The sequence below is a fragment of the Camelus dromedarius genome, chromosome 14 (genome assembly GCF_036321535.1).
Source record: "Camelus dromedarius isolate mCamDro1 chromosome 14, mCamDro1.pat, whole genome shotgun sequence".
NCBI classification, from domain to species: domain Eukaryota; kingdom Metazoa; phylum Chordata; class Mammalia; order Artiodactyla; family Camelidae; genus Camelus; species Camelus dromedarius.
The window spans coordinates 65,692,733-65,717,013 of record NC_087449.1 but is presented as its reverse complement, the minus strand read 5'-3'; positions in this window follow the sequence as shown (position 1 = coordinate 65,717,013).

Sequence of the window (24,281 nt, the reverse complement as noted above, 5' to 3'; positions counted from 1 at the left end):
GAATGCCTTGAAAAATAAAGGGGGTGGGGAGTCTGAGGCTTGGTTATTATCTGCTGCTGTTTCATAAGCCTGCGGTCAGCTACCTTCACAAGCACTCGTTCTGTGAATGGGATGGTCTCTGGCCTCTTCTTCAGCCTCTAACTTGCCTCTCCTCTGCTCAAAGACCAGGTCTTGGGGCTGCTTTTTTTTTTTTCCCCTCCCTTTTCTAAGGCTTCTCCAATGCCTTTATTTACTTTTTTCAATTGAAGTATAGTTGATTTACAATGTTGTGTTAGTTTCTGGTGTACAGCATAGTGATTCAGTTATACATATGTATTCTTTTTCATTATAGGTTATTACAAGATATTGAATATAGTTCCCTGTGCTCTACAGTAGGACCTTGTTGTTTATCTATTTTGTATATAGTAGTGTGTATCTGTTAATCCCAAACTCCTAATTTATCCCTTCCCACCCTTTTTCCCCTTTGGTAACTGTAAGTTTGTGCTCTACGTCTGTGAGTCTGTTTTGGTTTTGCCAATAAGTTCATTGCATCATTTTTTTAGATTCCACATACAAGTGACATCCTGTGCTATTCGTCTTTCTCTGTCTGACTTACTTCACTTAGTGTGATGGTCTCAGCTTCCTCCGTGTCACTGCAAATGGCATCGAGTCTTCTTTAGAGAAGGAAAAGTGTCGTTCCTGCCCTCAGAAAGCTTCCAAACCAGTTGTGGATATGGGTTAACACAGGAGACTCAGAGAACCACAAAGGAGTGCAAGTAAGATGCAAGTTCAATTTTGTATACAAACTACTCTATATAAAATAGATCAACCACAAGGACCTACCGCAGAGCACAGGGAACTATATTCCATATCCTCTAATAATCTGTAATGGAAAAGAATCTGAAAAAGAATACAGGTACATAGGTGTATGTATAACTGAATCACTTTGCTGCACACCTGAAACACAGCAGTGTAAGTCAACTCTACTTCAATAAAAAAGAAAGACAGGAAGATGCAGTTGCAGAGAAAGGAGAAATTGGTTTTGCCCCAGCTGGTAGCCTAGTGCCTGTACCTTTCAGCCTGGCGGTTCACTTGGTTTTGGTGTTGTTTTTGAAAAATGGTTCTCCTGGATGGTAAACACCTTGTGTTGGAGGCTACATTATTTTCATCTTTCAATCCCCTGTCTTCTCCAGTACATTCAGCGACAGCTCCCTCCCCGGCCATGGAACTCAGCTCGTTACACATAGTGGTTGCTGACATAATTGTATTGGGTAAGGCTTTCTCGAGAACGTGGAGCTTGGACTATGCTTTAGACAGAGAGGGGGCCGTTGGATGGTAACACACCGCCCACATGTGAGTCATTTGTCCTGGACCTTGAGAAGAATTTGAAAAGTCAAAACAGAGTGGGGACTCCCGCTAGGTTGGTGGAATGACCACAGCAGAGCTGAGTGTTTGTTTGACAAAATAAGGGATCAACGAGGAGGCCAGCCAAGATGTGCTGGAGAGTGGAGCATTCGGGTGGCTACATAAAGCAGGAGGGCCTCCCAGAGTTGCCGTGGTTGGGATGGGTGTAGCGTTAATAGCATTTCTCCTTTCCCCTATTTTGTGCCCAGAACGCTCTCTTCTTCTTCAATTGTTCCTTAGTACATTTATTATGTTTTTGGTGGTGTTGAGGGGTTGGTGGGGTCTGTTAATATGATTTCATCCTTCCATTCTTGGAATGTGTATGTTTTGTTTATTTATTAGTTTGTTTTGGAATTGGTTTGTTTTCGGGGAAGAGGCTGGGTGCCTTTTCAAAAACTGATTTGAAAATTGGACTGAGAAAAGTAAAGTTTCTTCTTTCTTCTTCTACTTTTTTTTCTTTTTTTTTTTTCTGGAAGAATCCTGCCTGACTTTGTTAGAGATGCCATGGATGAAAAAAAAAGATATTCTTTAAAATCAGAAAGAGATTTAACTTCGGGCAACGGCTGGAGATAGGGAAGGTAGGAAAAATAGCAGATTTGAGGAAAGAAATGAGTTTTCCTGTTGACATTGCTTGTGGGGCATCTCAGAAGTAATAGAAATGGCCATTTGACATCAGGGCTTGAGTTCAAGAGAAGTTGGAGCTGAAAGAGATTCAGCCGACACACATAGTAGTTAGAAGTGGAACAGGATGCCAGGCGAGCATGTGGGAAGGGCTTCTCCGCTGGGATCCCTGGCGGCTCAGTGATTAGGACTCGAGGCTCTGGAACTGATACAGGAAGAAATGGGGCGCAAGTGGATGGCTGTGTCCCAGGTCTCAGATGAGTCCCTGGGATGCGCCCTGTCAAGTGAGGGTCCTTGGCTTCATGCATGAAAGAATTCAAGAGTGAGCCACAGTTGAGTAAAGGTAGATTTATTCAGAGAGGTGCACACTCCATAGACAGAGTGCAGGCTGTTTCAGAAGGCCAGAGAGGCCACGAGGCGTGGGGGTGTGTGTTTAGTTTAAAGTAAAAGTAGATACACACTCCATAGACAGAGTGCAGTCTGTTTCACTCAGAAAGGAGAGAGGCCACAAGGTGCGAGGTGGTTAGTTTTATGGGCTCGGTAACTTCATATGCTAACAAGTGGGAGGATTATTCCAACTACTTTGGGAAAGTGGTGGAGATTCCCAGGAATTGGGTCACTGCCCACTTTTTGACCTTTTACAGTCAGCCTTGGAACTGTCCTGGCGCCTGTGGGTGTGCCAGTCACCAGACTAATATATTACAATCAGCATATGATGAGGTTCAAGGTCTACTGGGAGTTGAATCTCCCGCCATCTTGGTGTTAATTACTGTGTCACTCCTTGAATGGCTGTGCCCTGCCCCCTTTCTTCCTGTCTCATAACCATCAGAAATTATAAGCAATGTTGTCAAGGAGTTTCCACTTGGCATGCTGGGATGGAGTGTGTCAATTCCACAGATTTGATCAGCTTCTTGGAGGTATCCAAAGGTTAATGAATCAGTGATGTAGAAGGGAATAGATAAGCATAGATAAGAGAAAAGGGTCAGACTCTGAGAGGAAATCAGCGTTTAAGGAGGAAGCAGAGAGAAACCATGCAAAGAGGCCAAAGAGATAAGGAGGGCAGAAATCCATCCCAGAGGTCAGGAGTACGTCAGTCAGGAGGCCACAGAGAGCATGGTGTATTGAAGTTGGGCAGGATGAAAAGAACACATTGGACTGACCATTGGGGAATCATCAGTGACTTTCCTGAGAGCAGTTTCAGGAAGGCAGTGTGAATGGAAGAGGCGTGGTGATAAACAGAGAGCAGGGATCGGGGAGCAGGGACGGTAAGTCTAGCCTTCTCTCCCTGGAAAGTTGACATTTGATAAAAGCGAGTATTTGCTGAGTTCCTGAGAAGGGCTGGGACTTGTACCATTCATTGTAGACATGAGCAACGTGACCTAAGCTTTGTTCCTGTGGATCCTATGGTCTTGTGGAGAGAGAGGCGTTAATCAAATAATGACCCAAAGTAAGTGCATGGAGTCAGCGGTTTGGTGGGAAGAAACATGGTGCCCCACATGGAACGTGACCTAATCTGAGGTCAAAGAAGGCTCCCTGAGAATGTGTGAGCTCAGACCTGAAGGAAGAATAGGAGTGAAATAGTTGGGGGCGGCAGCAGAGAGCAGAATGTTGCACGCAATGGGGAAAGAGGGTCGAGAGAGCATAGTGGGTAACATGCTGCGTCTGGTAAACGGTAGGGAGGACTGGAGTCTAGGAACCATCAGGAAATTGCTAACGCGTGGATGGCGGAACATAATCAGTTTTGCATTTTGAAACAAAGAAGAAGAGCCCAGGTGAGAAAGAATGGCAGCATCCTGGCAAGGGAGACATATATATATATGCATAACTGAATCACTTTGCTGTACACCTGAAATTAACACTGTAAATCAACTACAGTTCAATAAAATATAAACTTAAATAAATAAGTAAATAAATAAAAGAAACACTGATCTGTAAGGTGAGGAGACCATATAGGTAGGTTTCTAGGTAGAAAGGAGGCAAGCTGGGGCTTGAAGGCTGGATCCACAAAGAGGGGCTCCCATGTGTTTTGGGGTGAGGCTGCGGCCACCAAAACAACAGGGTATGGAGGCACTCCCAGCGGGCACATGGAAGGGGCGTGGCTGCCCTCTGTGTCTGTGCGCGAACCTTGCCTGGCCCTCCTCGTCCCCTGCAAAGTCCATGTTGAAATTCTGTAACTGGAAACAGTCCGGGAGTTTTATACGTCCAAATGTCCAAACAGATGTCTGGAGCTCTATTAAGCAATCTTTTTTTTTTCCCCTGAATCCACGAGGTGGTTGGCTCTGCTGTTGGGAGCGGGGTTGGTCGGGTGGTTACAGTAAAGTGAGGAAGAGAATGGACTTATCACTTGGAAGAACTGGGCCGTTTTCACTTTCGTACAGGCTAGGCACCTACAGACGTCTGTATTTCAAACGGCATGTTAATTTGCGCTTAATGCTCACAACGTAGTCCAGCTGCCGGAAAACCCCTGACACGGATCGTTCTTTAAAGACAGACACATTCACGTGTTTTCTTTTTCTCTTTCTTTTTCTTTTTTTGGAGGGGAGGTAATTAGGTTTGTTTATTTAATGGAGGTACTGGGGACTGAACCTAGGACCTCGTTCGTGCTAAGCACACGTTCTACTACTGAGCTGTACCCTTCCCCTAGATACATTTGTTTTTAAGTTTAATGAAAGATATTATGAGAAATCGTGTGTCAGACCTGTCAAACCAAAGGTGCTTATTTGCTGTTCTAATTCAGAAAAAGAATTAGTTAAGTGGGGCCTTTTAAATAATTATCTGAAGGGATTAATGTACTTTTTTGTGAAACTATACTTATGGAATACCTTTTAGAATGGCATATGCTCTGATTTTTTTTTTAACATAGATTCTAATTGCAGAATCTCTGAGTGAATCTGCATTTATCTGTGATGTTTCCTATTCTTTTCCAGGTTTGAATGCAGCTTGTCACAAAATGACTCTTGTCTATAAAAGGCATATTCTTTGAAGATCAGAGGGAGCAGTGTGGTAGGAACGTGCCATTTTGAATTGGAAATGAGGAGTGCAGTACTGGCTGGAGGACTGGCCCTGCTCGCCAATTTTGAAATAAATGCAGCTGGAGTCATCTTCCATTCAACCCCTGGCAAGCCTTCAGTGTACAGGGGAAAAAAAAAAAAAAAGAAAAGCAGGCAAGCTGTGGAGGAGGCTCAAAGACTATGCTCAGTCATCACTGTATCTCCTAGAATTGCCAGTAAACTGTAGGCCAGCTCTGTGTCCTGCTGAGGTTCAGTGAGCACTCTGGGAAGAAATTATTGTTATTAAAGGAGGTACTACATCTAATTCCAGAGCATAGGGCCTGGTACATTCTAAGCATTTAATGAATGTTAGTTATTATTGTTTTAAAAAATTATTGGTTGGGGGAGGGTGTAGCTCAGTGGTAGAGTGCACCCTTAGCATGCATGAGGTCCTGGGTTCAATCCCCAGTACCTCTATTAAATAAAGAAATAAATCTAATTACCGCCTCCAATAAAGAAATAAAAATTTTAAAGCATTAAAAAATAACTTTAAAGAAAGTGAAACCTTAAGAAAATATGATTGGTCAGAATTATTATTAACTTCCTAGGATTTAATCAGAAACACTAAACCTTGTGTAAGAAAGATTCCGACGTGCACCTAAAAAGTAGGAGGGTTTAGAGAAATTGTCGTCAGCACTGTATCTGAAAGGGTCATGATCACAGGCAGAGTCCCTTCTCTACACATACGATCTGTCAGTTCTAGACCGAGATACTCAACTTTCATGCTACACACGTTCAAAGACAGCCATTCATCACTGGGAAAGAGCTTGTTTTCAGTTCCACTCCAGCTTTGAAACTGACTTGTGTATTACAGCGTTTTCAAACTCTCACAGTTCACTTGTAGAACCAGATACATTTAGCAGCCGAAGAAGCTCTCCACCTCCTGGGTCTGACTCCTTTCTGGGTCCCCAGGAGGACCAGGAGGTTTGGAATTCTCCCTGAATGACCCCCTCCTAGGGCTGAGTTGGACCTTTGGCGTTTCCTGCTTGATGCTGGGAACCAGAAGCTTTCTGAATTATCTCATAGGACGTTTCCTGATCTGTGAATCTTTAGAGCATGAAGATCATGTTTTTCCCTTCATCATCTCCCGATGCTCAGTCTCCGAGGAACACGTGTGTATTTCATTACAGCTCCACCGTTTCCCACATTCAATGATAAATATGTGGGTTACAGCGTGTATGTCCACACAGGACACCAAAGGTTACCAGGACAGATTTATTGCCTCTTATATCATTTTACTGCAGGGCTGATTCACCGAATCCGTTTATTTAGCAATTAAATAATAGTAAATAAGGCAACTGTACCAACTTACACCAGCCCTGGAGTAGCTGACTCCACCTCCTCCTCCCTCCTGTAATCAGTAGTTTGATAAAGTGGATCTGTACTCCCAGGGATAGACCTTGACTGGGAGATGGAACATGAGCTTCTTAACAGAGCCGTGTCTCCACTAAGGGACGTCCAGGACAAGAGGATTCTATGAACCTGAAAATACAGGCAATTCTCTCCCGTAAATAATTCCACTTTTACTTTTAAGGTTTTGAGTGTTCCCTTGCTTTTGTTTACTAGGTCCTTTGTTGTCGAGATTAGATTGTCCGGGTTCCTAACTCCAGAACCTGGGTCTCCTGTCCTGTGTTCTCCTGATCCACACAAGTCATTGTATTGCACTGTGCTTATGTCAAATTACTGATTCCAAAGCTCTTTATGTTCCATTAAGAATAGATAAATTTAAATTGAAATCAAAGTTATACTTAGTTTATTAAAAATTGGATGTTCACAACATTTTATTTTCACAAGTTTCACATATACAGGAAAGTTGAGAAAATCGCACAGTGAACACCTCTGTACCCATCACTTGAAGTCTATAATGAGCATTTTAATATATTTATTTGTCATTTAATTGTCTATTCATCCATCAATCCATCTTATTTAAAAAAAAATTTTCATTTTGAAATAATGTTAGACTGATAGAAAAGTTGCAAAAATAATACAGAGGGTTCCCATATACCCCTCACCAGTTTCCCTTAATGTTAGCATCTCGCAGAACCGTAAGACGAATGATCAAAGCTAAAAAAATTAACATTAACACAACACTCTTCATGAATCTACAGATCTTATTTGAATTTCATCCAGCTTCCCACTAACATCCTTTTTCTGGTGCAGAACTCCATCCAGCATCCCACGCCGCATTCAGTTTTTGTGTCTCCTTAGGCTCCGCCAACTATAATAGTTCTTCGGTGTTTGTCTTTAATAACCTTGACCTTTTTGAAGTGTACTGGCCATTTATTTTGTTGAATGTCCCTCAGTGTGGCTTGTCTGAAGGTTTCTCATGATAAGATTGAGACTATGCACTTTTTACAAGAGTACCACAGAAGTGTGATGATGCCTTTCTCGGGCCATGGTTATTTGGTGGGGGGGAGGGGTGGTACGTGTCACCCTCTAAAGGTATTGATCACTGATGCTGCCTTCATCACTCTCCACTGTCAAGTTACAATTTCTCACTCTGTAAATAACACGCGTTTTGGAGGAGATAGTTTGAGACCAGGCAAATATCTTGCTTCTGTTTAAATTTTCACCTACTCATTTTAGCAAGCATGGCAGGATTTTGCCTGCAACAATTATTCTGTGGTTTTCAAATGGCAATTTTCTATGTCCCTCATTCTATCTACATGTTTTGCTGGAATTCATGTGTAAGGAAGAGATGTTCTTTCTTCCTTTGGTTTCCTTCCTTCCTTCCTTCCTTCCTTCCTTCCTTCCTTCCTTCCTTCCTTCCTTTCTTTCTCTCTTTCTCTCTTTCTTTCTCTCTTTCTCTCTTTCTTTCTCTTTCTTTCTTTCTCTTTTACCTTCTTCCTTCCTTCTTTCCTTCTTTCTTTTCTTTCTTTCTATCAGGATGGAGTCAGGGATATTTATTTTACTCTTTGGGTTATCATCCAGTATTACCATTATTCTATTGCTCAAGTTGTCCCAGTTTGATCATTGGCTGCTCCCTTCAGATTAACTCCCGAGTCCCTTTGACACGGTCCAGCATGTAGGGGAGCATTTTCCTACTTTCTGGCACCACAAGGTGTGAGAGGCTCATTTTGCATTTTCCTTCTTTTCTAAGGCATTCTGGGTACCTTAACTGGAGAATGGTGTTTAGAAACCAAGATCTGGGCACTAACTGTGCTCACTGTTATGGGGGTGTCGTTGCTTCCAGGCCCTCTCAGCAGGTGGAGCTAGGACATACATGTATGTTTATTAACACCTGCACAGATCTATACATGCATCTGTATTTCTGTACTTCTCCATCTGTCTGTGTGAGTATATATGGGCATATACACATTTATATCTATATGACATCATGTGTTTATAGCAATGCCTTAGTCCAACTCAGTACCATAGGCTCCTTCTGGACTTCCTCTTATTAGTCACTTCTCTGTCCAGCAGTGAAAATTTTGGTTCTCATTGTCTGCAACGTATGTACTTACTTGTTCAATCCCAGCACACACGTCAAGCAGTTTCAGAGTGGCCAGCCCATACGTCTGTAAGAAGTAAATTTACTAACTAGCGTACGATATCTGTATACAGTTCTTTTTTCTTTAGCATTATCGTTTCTAGCCAAAATAATGTTTTCCAAACTTACTTAGCTCTTTTTTTCCCCCACCCTCTTCAATGGGGTTGTGTTACTTCTTTATAATAAGGTTCTTTTGTTACCATTTGTACTCCATTTTGGGTTTCCTCCATGTCGTGACTGATTTTAAATATTTGCGTTTATTATTTGTGAGGGAGGGCATTTTGAGAAATGTTGCCCTGATTCTAAAGTCAGGACTACAAAGACATGTACGTTCGGAGGAGCGTCACTTTCCCCAACTCTTTCCACTGAATTCCATCTACTCCTTGCAGGCACCCAACCTCGTTTGATTCTGGTTTAGCCTTCCTCTATTTCTTTTACACAAATGAGCAGATTTGCAGACATTTCCATGTATCTCTTCCTTTCTCACGTAACTGCATCTTCCTTTTTCAGCGCACTTCACAGTCAGTTGCAGCTCTCAGCCCCCCTTGCCCCTAGACTCTTCAGCATGATCGTCTCTAAGTAGAGTTCAGTTTTTGCGAATGGTTACCTTTATTTCTTTTATGGTAAAATTCACATGCAATAAAATTCATGACTCTTGAATATACCATCGGTTAAGTTTTGACAAATATATACACTTGTTTAATGCAAACACCAACAGAATGTAGAATGTCACTATGACCTCATAACGTCCCCTCAGACTCCCATCCAGTTACTTCCTGCTCCAGCCCGTGAGACAACTGGTAATCTCATTTTTCCCCCCTCTTGGTTGGTTTGGCCTGTTCTAGAACTTTGTATAAATGGAACCATACAATTGGACTCTTTTGTGTAAAGCCTTTCACCCAGCACAAGGGTTTGAAATACATCCATGTCGCGGTCAGTGTTGCTATTACTGCCTGTAGAGTTTCACTGTATGAACATACCACAGTGTGTTGGTAATCGGTTTTTGAAATGCAGCGATAAAAAATGAAGGTTTTCCGTGTATGTGCAGTTAGCCTTTTTTCATCTGATGCTTCAAATTCTTCTGGTGTTACAACAGCCAGGCTACGAGCATTTAAATTATTTTAAATAACTCAGCTTTATTCATACAGCCTTTTACATAAATGCCGAGTGCTTTTCTTTCAAAAAACTCAGTGTTAAAACATGATTAGATTCTCTATATAGACCAATAAATGTCCCTTAAGATATTTAATGTTGAAAAATTCACCCCTCAAAAACCTGGTTCAGTAAATATTTCTTGAACATTTATTATATGCCAGTTACTGTGTTGGGCATTTGGGAACCCAGGCATGAGGAAGACAGAGGGTTGTTTGGTGGATGTTTTAGCGCATTCGAGATACATGAGGATGGCGTCAGAGAGAGAATGTTCTGTGACAGTCTCAATCTTCTCACCTGTTTCCTCCCAATCTCACGAGAAGTGCGGCGATCTTCCAAACCAGTAGTTTTGAGACAGGCGGGAAGGGGGCAGGGCACAACCATTAAAAGAGAGACACAGCCATTAGCTCCAAGATGGCGGGAGACCCCGCTCCCACCAGACCCTGGCCTTCCATATACGCTCAGTGTAACGCAGCAGCTGCTACACGGCCCTCCCACAGGCGCCACGAAGGCTCCGAGGTGACCATCAAAGGTCAAAATGTGGGTGATGGCCCAGTCCATGGGAGTCCCCACCCCTTCCCCAAAGTAGCTGGAATAATCCTCCCACTTGTTAGCATGTGAAGTCACCGAGCCCATAAAAACGACCCCCCCAAACACCCCTCGGGGCCGGCCTCATTTTCCCAGCTGACCCCGTGCCCTGAGGCCGCGCTCCCCCTTCCGAGTAAGGGGGCCGCATTCTGCCTGCGGACTGCGTATCTCCTAGGCCCTTCCCTTGCCTTCTGAGATGGCCTGCCCTCCGTCTACAGAGTGTACAGCTCTCCGAATAAGTCTTCCTTTACTCACCGGTGGCTCACTCTTGAACTCCTTCCTGCACGAAGCCAAGGACCCTCACTTGGCGGGGCACATCCCTGGGGCTCAACTGAGACCTGGGACACGGCCACCCTCTCGCGCCCCATGTTCCCCTTTATCAGTTCTGACGGTCCGACCAAGCATTGGCTTTGTCGGGTGAGCTCAGGGCTGTGGACAGGGATGGGCAGGCGCAGGGAACGAGTGAGACCAAAGCGGAGGCCAGCACAGGGGCCAGAGCTGCGCTGCCAAATGGGAGGCGGGACGACGGCGTCAGGAAGCGTCTCCAGCTGGCTGGTGCCAGCTCACCTCTGGACGCAGCCGACGCGTCCGGGGGCAGATCCAGGAGCTGAAGTGGCAGCCAAGCACGGTACCCACCTTGGTTTTGTGGGGTCGAGGGGGGCTGCGCTGTCAGCAGCTGTCTAAGGTGACAGGCCCCTTCCAGCTCTTAGACGTGCACAAAATAAGGCCAAAAGGTGGCTAAATAATTTGCTCGGGGCCATACCATGGAAGGCACTCAGTGAACACTGAATTTGGTTGAATAACTGTGCCCATTTAAACCTCTCTCTTTCTCTTAAAAATTGTTTTGAATAACCTGTAAGAAAACTTTTCGGTATAACACAGCCATTTCTAAACTTGGAAATGGTAATTTTTTTTTTTTTTAAATGAAGTACGAACTGAAGTGGAAATGACTTTCTTCCAAAACACTTTAAAGACACATATTATCATGTGGAATCTCATTTGGAATGAATCAGAGTACAGTAAATCTCAAAATATCCACGGAGCGGCCTGCTGTGGTTTCCTAAACAGGAAAATGACTTCAGCAGGACGGTCCTTCCCCCCAGATCCACGGCAGGCAGCTCTCTGTGCTGTTCTGAAAACATTTTCATTCTTCCCCAAGTACCATGTTCTTGGAATTGTTCGCCGGAAACTAGAAGTGTTCCGAGTAATTCCAACCGCAAGCGACTTTGCTACAGTGCCTAGCAGCAGCATAAAAAGGGCTGGAGCGCAGTTTATGACAGCATTAGTCACATTTGCACGTAGTAACCCCCACGCAAAGATGTGTGTTTCTCTTCTACTGTGTTCACTGGGTGGGTGGACCGGGTTGTGACAGCAAACAAGATAAATCAGCAAAACATGTTAAAACGTGTTGGAGAGGATCAAGTGCTAGAGGAAAAAAATTAGGGGGGGACAGGATGCCGAGCATGCTGGGGTGGGGGAAGGGAGGCCACTGAGATGATAGATCAGTGATCAGGGAAGGCGTCACTGAGGAGGTGACATTTGAGTAAAGATCTCTGTAGTATGTGAGTCATATGGACATCTGGGGAAGAACATTCCAGCTGAAGGGGAGAGTGTGTGCAAAGGCCCTGGGGCAGGAGTGCACCTGAGGAACAAATGGGCTTGGCCGGAATGCACTGAATGAGAGAGAGAGTATTTGGGGATGAGGACAGAGAGGGAACACATCCCAAAAGGCCTCATGGTGAGCATTTGCGCTTTTACTCTGAGTGATGCGGGAAGCCACTGGAGGGTTTTGAGCTGAGAATGACATGATTGGAATTGTCTCTTAGCACCTGAAGCAGAGAGAGCGGCTGAGAGGCTCAACTGAACCAGAGAAGGAAGCTCAAAAATTCTTCTGAAGACAGGAAAGACTGTTCCCCGTGTTTCCATTCAGGTCAGGTCTCCCCAGACAAGCAAAAGTAACGCACAGCCATTGTTCAGATAACTGAGCCCTTGGGGATTAAATGGGTGATGGTATTTTTAGAAGCTCGCATTTTTAAAAAATGGCCTGCTGCTGGTTTCTTGTTGCCTCTTCTAGAGCACACGGTGGAGAAAGATAAGGAAGCAGAGCCCTCCAAGTCTAGCCCTGAATTCAGAGACCTTGCATCCAGGCTTGGTCTCACTTTGACCTTGTCATAACCCAGGGCGGATTACTTAATCTTTCTGAGCTTTAGTTTCCTCAGTGGAGAGCAGAATTGGTAATTACTTTATGGAACTACCATGTCAATTAATAACATGTTAATCATCTGATGGTCATAAAACACTCTGAGTGTCTTTGAAATCGGCATGACATAGAACTGTGTTGGTGACCAATTAGTGTCGTTATTATAAGAAACACATGGCATTTTAGCACCCAAACGGTTCACAGACAGGAAAAGCTGTGGGCGATCAGGAGGAGACTGCTGTGTATCTGGAAAGAGATGAGAGGGAGGGAGAATGACATTTAATTCCTGTATGTGACCAGGGATTTTGCAATGCTGCTTATATAGACGTGGACCCGTGAGGAGGATGAGGGAAAAAGAGACAGTGTGTTAAATTACGGCAATTTACAGCACTCGGTACACGTGACGCCTTCCTCCCTTCTTAATGCTTCGTTGTTGTGTATGACAAGGGTACCTTGTATTTTTGAGCAGTGTGTTCAAAGAGCCAGCAAGGCTGACCTCTGTCACATATGCCAAGGATGATTGTAGGCATACTGGAATATGTGCTAATTATTTTCCTCATTACACATTAATTTCTCGAACAAAACCGTAAAATCTCATATAATTTGCCACAACTTCTGATGAATAATGAGGTGGACCATGGTAGGTCTGTCTTTTTTTCTGTCTTCGTTTCTTTCTCTCTTTCTTTCTTTTTCCTTTTTTCTCTTTTTCTTCTTTCTTTCCTTCCTTCCTTCCCTCATTCCCTTTCTTCCATTCTTTCTTTCTTTCTTCCAATTCAGAAAGCCTTTACTCTGTTTTGTTATCTTTTAAAGCAAGATGATCTGTCCAAAGAATCTGGAGGATTACCTCTACTGTTCCCAGCTGATTTTGTCTGCCCTGTTTCTGTGAGATGGTAGATCTTCCTTAAAGACACAGGGTAAGTGGTCTATGAGGAGGGCACTAAAGGACTTCTCAATTGGGGTCAAGACGTCTGTTGCCCTGACAGCACCCTTTAACTGCTTAGTCTATTCATTCAACAGATACTTTTTGGTAATATACTGTGATGAGTGCCGTAGGGCATGAAAAAGATAAGTGAGACACAGTCCTTGTGGCCAATGAGCTTAGAATCTAACAAGGAAATCACTATCAAGTCAGGCAGTTTGTGGTGCGTGTCATAAGCAGTCGGGTGGCGAGAACCCCTCTGGCTCCGAGTGTCAGGGACACTTTATGGAGGAGCTGATGTCTGAGCAGGCAGCTGGCAGTGCATTCGAGTTGAAGGGAGAAAGAAGCCAAGTGACGGTCGGGTACCACTTCTCCCACAGGGGTGCACCTGCCAGGTGGGACTTCATGGGCACAGAGGAGCCAGGAGGAGGATATTCCAGGCCAAGACCCTGGCCTGAAACCCGAAGGGTGTGTTACGGAGGGGTGGCCGTCAGATAGCCTGGAGCCAGGGAGTTCCAGGAGAAAAACCTGGCTGGAAAATGGTGACACAGATTAGGGAAGTTTAGAGATGTAATCTCAACCCGGGGAATTATCATCAACTCAAACCACCTGCGACGGGGAGTCCGGCCCGCGGCCAGGTGGGCTCGGGAGCCCTCTAGGTGTGTGATCAAGGAAGCACAGTGTTTCCCGACGCCTCATCCGCTCCGAGCCTCTAATCTCCGTGAACGTGATCAGATGTCTGGTTCCTGCTGTTTGGATTTCTGTCCACGGGTTGTCTGTGTCAGCCTGGAAGTGAACGTTCGTGCAGCTTTGGTGGAGAATAAAGGTCATGTACATACGTGCTCGTTGCTAAATGGGCTGTAATTATATTCACAACTCCGGGCTCCATGACTCACCTCTGCCCCTATTAACTCCACCCAATGAACTGCTTCTTTCATTCGAATATGAAGTCACTTCATCCACTTTACTTTTTCAATCTTGGCAGAGATTTAATGATTTTTTTTTCTTTTTTTTGAAAGGAATCCAAAAGTTTGGATGCCACACTCTCATGAGTGCCTCCAAGGACTCCTAGGCAGACACGGCCATTCCCCAAACAGGAGCTGGTCCTCTGAGACCCAGGGTCCCCTCCACATCGCCCCTGGAGGTGAGGAGAAGGGCAAGGTGCCCTTAGCAGTATGGTTGTCCCACTGAACTTCACCCAAAGATCAAAAAGCATAGTGGAGATTTGGGCTCCTTAATCTAAGTTGATTTAAACGCCAGGCCAGAGGGGAGAAGTGAAACAAACATGAACATAACATCCTGCTTTCAGGATGAAGCCTCAGAGAGAGGCGGCTCACAGGAAAGGACTATAAATCAGAAGGGGCAGGCAGCTCCCCCGGGGTCAGCCCAAGTGACATTTTCCACAGGGGAGGGAGCTGAAGTGGAGGTGGCAAGAAAACATCAGAATCCCTTCAAATTCCTTGTAAACACTTGTCTCCCCAGGTACTTGTGGAGTGTTTACTATGGTTAGAAGATTGTTTTCAGCATGAAGGAGACACAGTTTCTACTCTGTACACACAACGCCCTCATTTATTTTCATATAATAGTTTCTAACGTAATTCCAAGGGTTTGCTGAGGAGTATTTAGAACGCTTTATTGATGCACAATGCAGTCTTCACAAATACCAGCTTTGAAACTGGTATCCTCGGTGATGACACTGAAAATATTTCTCTTTGACACAGCATTGTAAAATGACTATAACTCAATAAAAAAAAAGGTAAAAAATAAAAACAAAAAAATTAGATTAAAAAAAAGTATTTCTCTCTGAGTAATCACGATTTTTAAAATAATTTAAACCACAAAGTGCTACCAGTATAAGGTAACGATTCCCGTTTGGTTTAAGATTCACATTGGCTAAACATTCACGGGGTGCCCACCCCAGACTTTCCCAGATCTTACCTTATTCGGGGACCACGGACACCTTGTGAGATAGTTTTATCACCCCCATTTTAGAGAGAAGGAAACTGAGGCTCAGAGAGGTTGCATAAGTTCCCTAACCTCATACTAGTAAACAACAGAAAAAGAACTGAAACCCAGGTGTTCAGGTTGTAAATTCTCTGCCCTCCCACTCAACCACAGCCATCCCAGAAGAAAAAGCACTGAGAACAGATTCATCCCTAGACTGATGGAAAAAATCTGCCTATACCCTGAAGTGAAGGGAATTTAAAATCCTCTTGAGGAATAGGCTTCTGAGCTGAGGGCCGTTTGGTTTCAGGATCCCGTCTCACCCATGTTCCCATTTCGGGGGTTAATATTCAATGAGGCTATCATGTGGAAATCCAACAAGCAAACCTAAGGGAGATTTTTCAGGCCAAATCGTAAAACCCATAATGTTTACATGGTCTAGATAAATCTTTATTGTTTATGTATATTTCAGTTTCCTAACTACTGGTAGTAAAACTGCCCTTATATAAACATGAAAAAAAATTCTCAACACTTAATATTTTTGTTATCTGCCTTCGCTGTCTCTAAGCTTTCCCGGCTGTTAAATAATAAGTCATCTTTGCTCCCTCTGTCTTTCCTCGCTTGTTCCTGAAATTGGACACCAGTCTAAGGTTGCTTTGAAGTTAATGATTAAAGTCTTCTCCGCGTGGTCATGATTCATCATTTCTTGGGAGCCCTCTTGGGTCATCCATTAGTTTCCAGTTCTGAAAAAGCATTGTGTAGATTCCCGAACAGCATGATATAGACTCTGATCTCTTGAGAATCCCACCTGTTGCTGATGGTTTGTTTTTTTTAATTGAAGCACAGTCAGTTACAATGTGTCAATTTCTGGTGTACAGCACAGTGTCCCAGTCATGAGTATGTATACATGTATTCATTTTCATATTCTTTTTCATGAAAGGTTATTACAAGATATTGAATACAGTTCCTTATGCTATACAGAAATTTTTTAAAATCTATTTTTATATACAGTGGTTAACATTTGCAAATCTCAAACTCCCAAATTTATCCCTTTCCACCCTCTTCCCCCCAGTAACGGTAAGATTGCTTACCATGTCTGTGAGTCTGTTTCTGTTTTATAGATGAGTTCATTAGTGTCCTCTTTTTCCTTTTCTTTTGTTTTAGATTCCACATATAAGTGATATCATATGATATTTTTCTTTCTCTTTCTGGCTTACTTCACTTGGAATGACAATCTCCAGGTCCATCCATGTTGCTGCAAATGGCATTATTTTATTATTTTTATGGCTGAATAGTATTCCATTGTATAAATATACCACAACTTCTTTATCCAGTCATCTGTCAATGGACATTTAGGCTGTTTCCATGTCTTGGCTATTGTAAATAGTGCTGCTATGAATGTTGGGGTGCAGGTATCTTTTCAAATCAGAGTCCCCTCTGGATATAGGCCCAGGAGTGGGATTGCTGGATCATATAGGACATCTATTTTTAGTTTTTTGAGGAATCTCCATGCTGTTTTCCATAGTGGCTGCATCAAACTACATTCCCACCAACAGTGTAGCAGGGCTCCCTTTTCTCCACGCCCTCTCCAGCACTTACCATTTGTGGATTTTTAAATGGTGGCCATTCTGATGGTTTTTCATCTAATGAACCGTCCTGTTGGTCTCCACTTTTGGACATCTCCCCTCCTCACTGGTAGTCGTGACGGTCAAAGCCACTTCCTCCTTTACCACGTTGTTGTTGAACCAGGGTCTTACTTCAAGGGAACTACCTTCTGAAGGAAGATTCAGAAATACACAGATTTCCACTGAAAGAAATTTCTGTTATTTTATCCAATGCCTCTTTTCAAATAAGTTTTTCTGAACCTAATTCTTTGTATCTTCCAGACTCTTATGATTCATTCAAAAGAAATCCAGAGCCAAATCCACCTTTTAAACAAATATTTCTAAGCAGTGTTTTGTAAAAGCTGACCTAATTTAGTGTCACCAAGAGGTTATTTCAGGTCGGTGAATAAGAATATGTAAATGAACAGCAGAGTCTATGTTTGTTGATTTTTTAAACAAGAACTCAGATTTGGGGCGATTTTAAGTTTTTCTTCAGTGATTCATAATCGGTTTTGCAATTTGAAAGCAGCTTATGAGTCACTCCGTTTATGAATCTGTTGTCACTTCCTTAGAAAAGGGTTCCCTTTCCTTATAGCTTTTTAAAGCTTCATTCAGTTTTCTGAAAGCTGTCAATTTAACCTCAACTGTCCTACTGCTTGAAGAAATTTCACCTTTATTAGCAGGTATGAAGGCTTAGGGACGAGTGGTGAATATTACCTGAAACATCCCTGTTCTGGGCTCATAAGTCACAATCGAATGGATAGTTGTTTTGGGGGAGAAAAAAAAAAACCTTATAAAAATACCAGTCCTGGTTTTCCAGGTTCTAAACATGAATTCTCTGTTTTCAGTTATCTTGTTTCTGCCTCTCCATGCCATAAATTCTGGCCACACGTAGAGCCCTGGGTCCCATGCCCTTTCACTAGAATGAAAGACACAGCTTTAACTGAAATTCTTCCAGGAAAGGAAAAACCCCAAAATACCCTCGGCTAGGCAAGGAATAACAGACTTACGATGACAAGGCCCTTGAGGAAAGAAAATAAGCCTGCTTTCAGGCCCAGACAGATCATTTACAGTATTTTTTGGATTCCTTTTTTGATCAGGAAATCAGATCAACACCCTTATAGGGAAAGGTTCACTTGGTCACAGGTGGGGCAGTTCAGTTAAAGTGTCTACTTCTTAGTCCATATTAGGCAACAGGAACTGCCTGAAAGGCATTTATTTTTCATTCTGTGTCATTCGACCATAAATGACTCAGTTCTGATATTATTTACCAAGCTCCACGGAGCTCCAGAGAGAGGAAGCAACACACACGTAACTCAGGGCTAATCTGACACTCTCAGCGAGGAAGGCTGTGAGTGAGCCGTCAAGGGGGTACTTCTTCCTGAAGATCACATTAACTGAACAGCTGACTCACGTCCCAGCGACTTGATTGAGTCCTCAAAATACTTCATTTCCAAATGAACATAGGCTTAATCTAATTTTGCTGTCACCCCTGGCAAAGCTTTCTGAAGTTTAAGGGGGATTTTTTTAAAAGTCACATTTGAAACCACATGGGATTAGAGAAATTGAAATGATTTAGTAGCAGCAAAAAAAAAAAAAAAAAAAAAGCAAAAATATTAACCATGAATCCAGCATTTGGAATGTCACGAGAGCGTCTGATGATTACTTTTTAAAAGTAGACTTTATTTGTTACATGAGTTTTAGGTTCACAGTAGAATTGAGCAGAAAGTACAGAAAGTCCATATGCCCCCTGCCCCCCTCACATGTACAGCCTCCTCCACTATCAGCATCCCCCACCCGAGTGGTACCTTTGCTACAATCGATGAATCCACACTGACAAATCTTAATCACCCAAAGTCCATAGTTTACACTAGAGTTCACTCTTGGTGGTGTACATTCTGTGGGTTTGGACAAATGTACAAAGACACATACTCACCGTTTTAGTAGACCACAGAGTAGTTTTTCTGCCCTAAAAACCTCTGTGCTCTGCCTACTCAGAGATCGTATAATTATTTTATTGTTTTAGTTTTTTATCTTTGATGAAGTTCAACTTACCTTTTTTCTTTTCACCCCCAACGGAGGTACTGGGGATTGAACCCAGGACCTCATGCATGGTTAAACATGTGCTCTACCACTGAGCTACACCCCTCCCAAGCTTTAGTTTCAAATTTAATGATCTAAATGGGTTAAAATTCAACAATTTTTTTAAGCACAAGAACCCAAGGGTTTAACTCAAATGTAGTGGTTGTTAAAAAATCATTAGTATTTTTACTAAAAGTATGTAATATTAAGTGTTAAATGTCAACATTCATATTAAGATTATGGTACTTCAGACATGTGTCTGAAATTTACCTTTGCAGTAGCCATGAAAAAAAATCTCTTGGATTGGATTACTGTATTTTTATTTTGATTCTTATTTTGTGGTTGGCTTTATTCCTTTGATAACTATGTAAGTTTAAAAGCTAAAGCTCTAAACTGTTCTTAGAAACAATGAACAGTATATATATGTAAATTTAAAAACAGTTTTATCTCTCAATGAGTTGCTTTTACAGGATAAAGTTTGTTTATCACCCCCCCCAGGCCCCACCCCCGCCAATGTTAATCACATCTAAAAAAAAACTCTTGGCTAAATAAATTAAAGAGTTTAAGTGTCTGAGAAGCTTTCAGCCAAGGGACAGCACCAACTACTACCAATCCCCTGCCACTGGAACTTAGCTAAAATTAAGTAAACAAACAACAGTAACAAAGGACAGAAAAATCTCTGAAAAATATCCAAATATTAGAAAAATAAAATTTCTAAATTACACACATTTCTAAATAACCCATGAGTCAAAGAAACAATCATAAGGGGAATTAGAAAATATTTTGAACTAAATGAAAATGAAAACACAAATAAATCAAAACTTGTGTCATGCAGCTAAAGCAGTGCTTAGCGGGAAGCTTACAGCATTAAATGCATATGTTAGGAAAAAAAAAGAAGTGTCTAAAATTAATGATCTAAGCTTCCACCTTAAGAGACTAGAAAAAGAAGAGCAAATTAAACCAAACATAAGCATAAGTAAAGAGAAGAGTGGAAACTAAATGAAACAGGAAATAATGTATATTAAATAAAAATAAATAAAATATTAAAATATACACAAATATACTAAAATAATATACAATATAAAGTGTATAACATTAAAATAATACAAAATAATAACATAATAGAGAGAAATCAATGGAGGTAATAGCTAGTTCTTTGAAAAGATGAATAAAGTCGATAAACCTCTGGACAAAATGACCAAGATAAAAAGTGGGGGGGGAAATTCCCAATAGCAGGAATTAGTGTAAGAAGGACGTCACCATGGGTCCCACAGACAACAAAAGGATTATGAGGGAGTACTTTGAGCAACGCAATGCCAATAAATTTGATAACTTAAATGAAACATACAAATGACTGAAACTGACTCAAGAAGAAACAGAAAATCTTATATCTACTAAAGAAATTCAATTTGTAATTTTAAAACTTCTGACAAAGAAGACACTGGGCTCAGATGACTTCATCAGAGAATTCTATCAAATATTTCAGAAAGAAATAATGTCCATCCTACACAAGCTTTTGGAAAATAGAAGTAACATTGTCCAACTCATTTCATGAGGCTAGGATGGCCCTGGTACTTAAACCAGACAAAATTATTACAAATAAAACTATAGACCAATGTTCCTGATTAACATAAAGGCAAAATCTTTAACAACACATTAACAAATCTCTCTTTCAACGTATATAAGTATATACTGAGAGAAAGAGAGAGACAGAAAAGATAATATAGAGAGAGGATATACACCAAATGGGCTTTATTCCAGAAATTCAAGATTAGTTTAATTTTCAAAATCAACTAATATGACTCAGAGGATAAAGGAGAAAAGGATGTGATATCTATGTTGGTGGTCCCCAAACCACTCGAAGACTCATAGGGTTCACCATATAGTCATACTCATGGCCAAGACTTATTGCAGCCAAAATATATAAACCAAAACCAGCAATGAGGTGAAATCTGGAAGAAATCAGGCCAAACCCAAAGTCCTCTCCCTGTGCTTAATTCCCACAGCACTGTGTTGTCACAACACGCAGGAAATGCTCTTTACCAGAGAAGCTCAGTAGAGACTCTGCCCAGGGTTTTTCTTGGCGGGCTGATCACGTGGGCAATCTTCTGGGTACATACCAAAATTCCAGACTTCCAGAACAAAAGCAGGTGTTCAGCAAAACCACATTGCTTGTACAAACAGTTTAGGCACAATGAGCCACTCATCAGTTCTGGGAATGGCGGGAAACCTCCCAAAACCTACATTCCCAGATGCAGCCAAAGGCCAACCTCGCAAGTAGGCCTTTCAAAGGACCACAGACAGTCTCAGGCCTGCCATGGTAACTCTCATCTGCATAGTATCTCTAAAGATGTACCCCCTACACACACTCAGGGAAATCTTTTGACAAAATTTAGTGCCTATTTATAACTGTTGGCAAATTGGGAATGGAAAGGCCTCAGTGTAATAAAGAACATCTACAAAAAACCTTTTTTTTCCCTGAGATTGGGAAAAAGACAGGGATGTCCACTCTCACTTTTCCTCTTCAACACTGTACTAGAGATGCTGGTCTGTGCAATAAAGCAAGAAAAAGAAATTAAAAGTATACATATTGGGAAGATGTAGACCACTTTTATTCATGGACAGTACAATCTTGCACATAGAAAATCTTGAGGAATATACAGAAATGTTATTAGATATAACTGAGTTTAGTACAGTTATAGGATACTAAGTCAATATACAAAAATCAATTGGATTTCTATATACTAACAATATACAATTAAAAATTCAAGTAAAAATACCATTTATGATAGATTCTGAAATTATGAAGTACTCAGGGATCATCTTAACAAAATATGTATGAGACTTATACACAGAAAATTCCAAAAATTGCCAAGAGCAATTTTAAAAATATAAATAAATGGGTAGGTAGACCATGTGCATGGATGGGAAACTCAATTTTAAAAAAATGTAATTTAAAAAATGTAGAGATTCATTGTAATCCTAATCAAAATTCCAGCAGGCTTTTTGTAGAAGTTGGCAAACTGATCCTAAATTTATATGGAGATGCAAAGAACCTGAAATAGCCAAAAAAATTTTGAAAGTGAGGAACAAAGTTGGGAGACTCACATTATCTTTTCAGGATGCAATATTCAGCTACAGTAATCAAGACATTGTGGTATTGGTGTAAAGGTAGACATATAGATTGATGAAACAGTATAGTGTACTAAGAATAGACACATGTATATTCAGTCAATTGGTTTGTGACAAAGTGGCCAGGATAATTCAGTTGGGAGAAAAGAGGATCTTTTCAGCACATTGTGCAGGAAAAACTGGATGTCCACATGGAAAATAAGAAACTTGATGTTTATCTAGCATCCTACACAAAATTAACTTGAAATGGATCACATTCCTTCACATAAAACTTGAGGATGAATATATAGGAGAAAAATCTTTGAAACCTTGGGATAGGCAAAAATTTCTTCACTAGGACACAAAACCAAAAGCCGCAAAGGACGTTTTAAATGGACTCCATCAGCATTAAAAACTTTTGCTCTTGGTAAAGACACTGTTAAGAAAATTAAAAAGTAAGTCACAGACTCGGAGAGTATTTGCAATACAATAGGCACAAGAAAAGATGCTTGGCATCATGGAAACACACACACCCCTTGGAATGGCTAAAATTTAAGAACATAACAATACCAGTGTCGATGAGAATGTGGAACACTTGGAACTCTCATGCATTGCTAGTACAACTACTTTGGAAAACAGCTTGGCAGTTTCTTATAAAGTTATATATATGAATCAGTTCCACTCCTGGTTACTTATCCAAGGTAAATGAAAACGTAGGTCTATACAAAGACTTGTTCATACACAAATGTTCACAGCGTATTTATTAATAATAATTGCCAAAGAACCAGAAGCAACCAAAATGTCCATCCATGGGTGTACAGATGAATAGTGATATATCTACACAATGAAATACTATTTTGCAATCCAAAGGAACAAATTAGTGACTCACATGGATGAATTTTTAAAAATGAGCTAGATGAAGGAAGACAGACATAAAAGAATAACTACTGTCTGATTCGATTCATATGAAAGGCTAGGAAGGACAAATAGATTCTAAAAAGCAGATCTCCAGTTGACGTGGGCCAGGTGTGGCCAGTCCAGATTTACCGGGAAGGGGCACAAGGAAAACTTTAATGGTGATGGAAATGTTCTATATATTAGGTGTGATGGTGGGTCCATGGGTGTATGTGTACATTTGTCAAAACTCATCAAATTGTACATTTCAAGTGTATGTATTTTATTTTATGTAAATTCTTTCTTAGTAAAGTTGAGTTTCAGTCTCCAGAACTCTTTTCATCTTGCAAAACGGAAACTATACACCGTTAAACAACAGCTCCTCGCTTCCCCTCCTCCACCCTCTGGCAGCCACCGTTCTACTTTCTGTCTCTATGAATTGGACTAGTCTAGGTACCTCCTGTAAGTGGAATTATAAGCTATTCGTCTTTCTGTAATTGGTTTATTTCACTTAGCATAATGTCCCCAAGTTTTATACATTCATATAGACTTTTTGAGGATCCATGACAGTGGCTTCCTATAGCACGCAAAACCTCTGCCATATTGCCCTGGGTCTCATTGCACACTTCCCAGTGTCTCATTGACAGCACTCTTTGTGGTGCTGGCTGTCACTCCTGTCATTTCTTGGGATCACCATCACAACCCTTGCTTTACCATCACTGTCTTGTAGTGGGGATATTTCCTTGTCCCCCCAGGGTTTAAAGCTGGCTACAAAATAGTGAAACCCACAGATTGGGAAGAAAGAGCATATTCAGCGAAGAGAATTCCCATTAGGCAGAAAGGGGAAACAGAAGTCCTTTTATTAAGGGAAAAGTCAAAAGGGAGGAGACCAGATGTAGGGCATCGCCTGAGACCCTCAAGAACACAATGACCCTCACTTCCTGTGTCCAGTTGGTCTGTTTTTTCTGACACACCTCAGCACGCTTGAAGTCACAGCTTGACATGCGTCTAAGACACATGTTCTGCAGACAGATTCCATAGCAGCAAGTAATGATAGTTTGTATTGACCATATTGAGGTACAAAGGCAGCTGCCTCATTAATTTTTTGAAGTCAGTGGTTATCAAGGATAGACTCTGTCATTACTTCAATGTTTATAGAGGACCTTAATGTGCTAAGCATTTATTATGATCACCAAATAACAGAGCAGCACGGGGAAGCGATGTGGCCATGGTGACTTGAAGT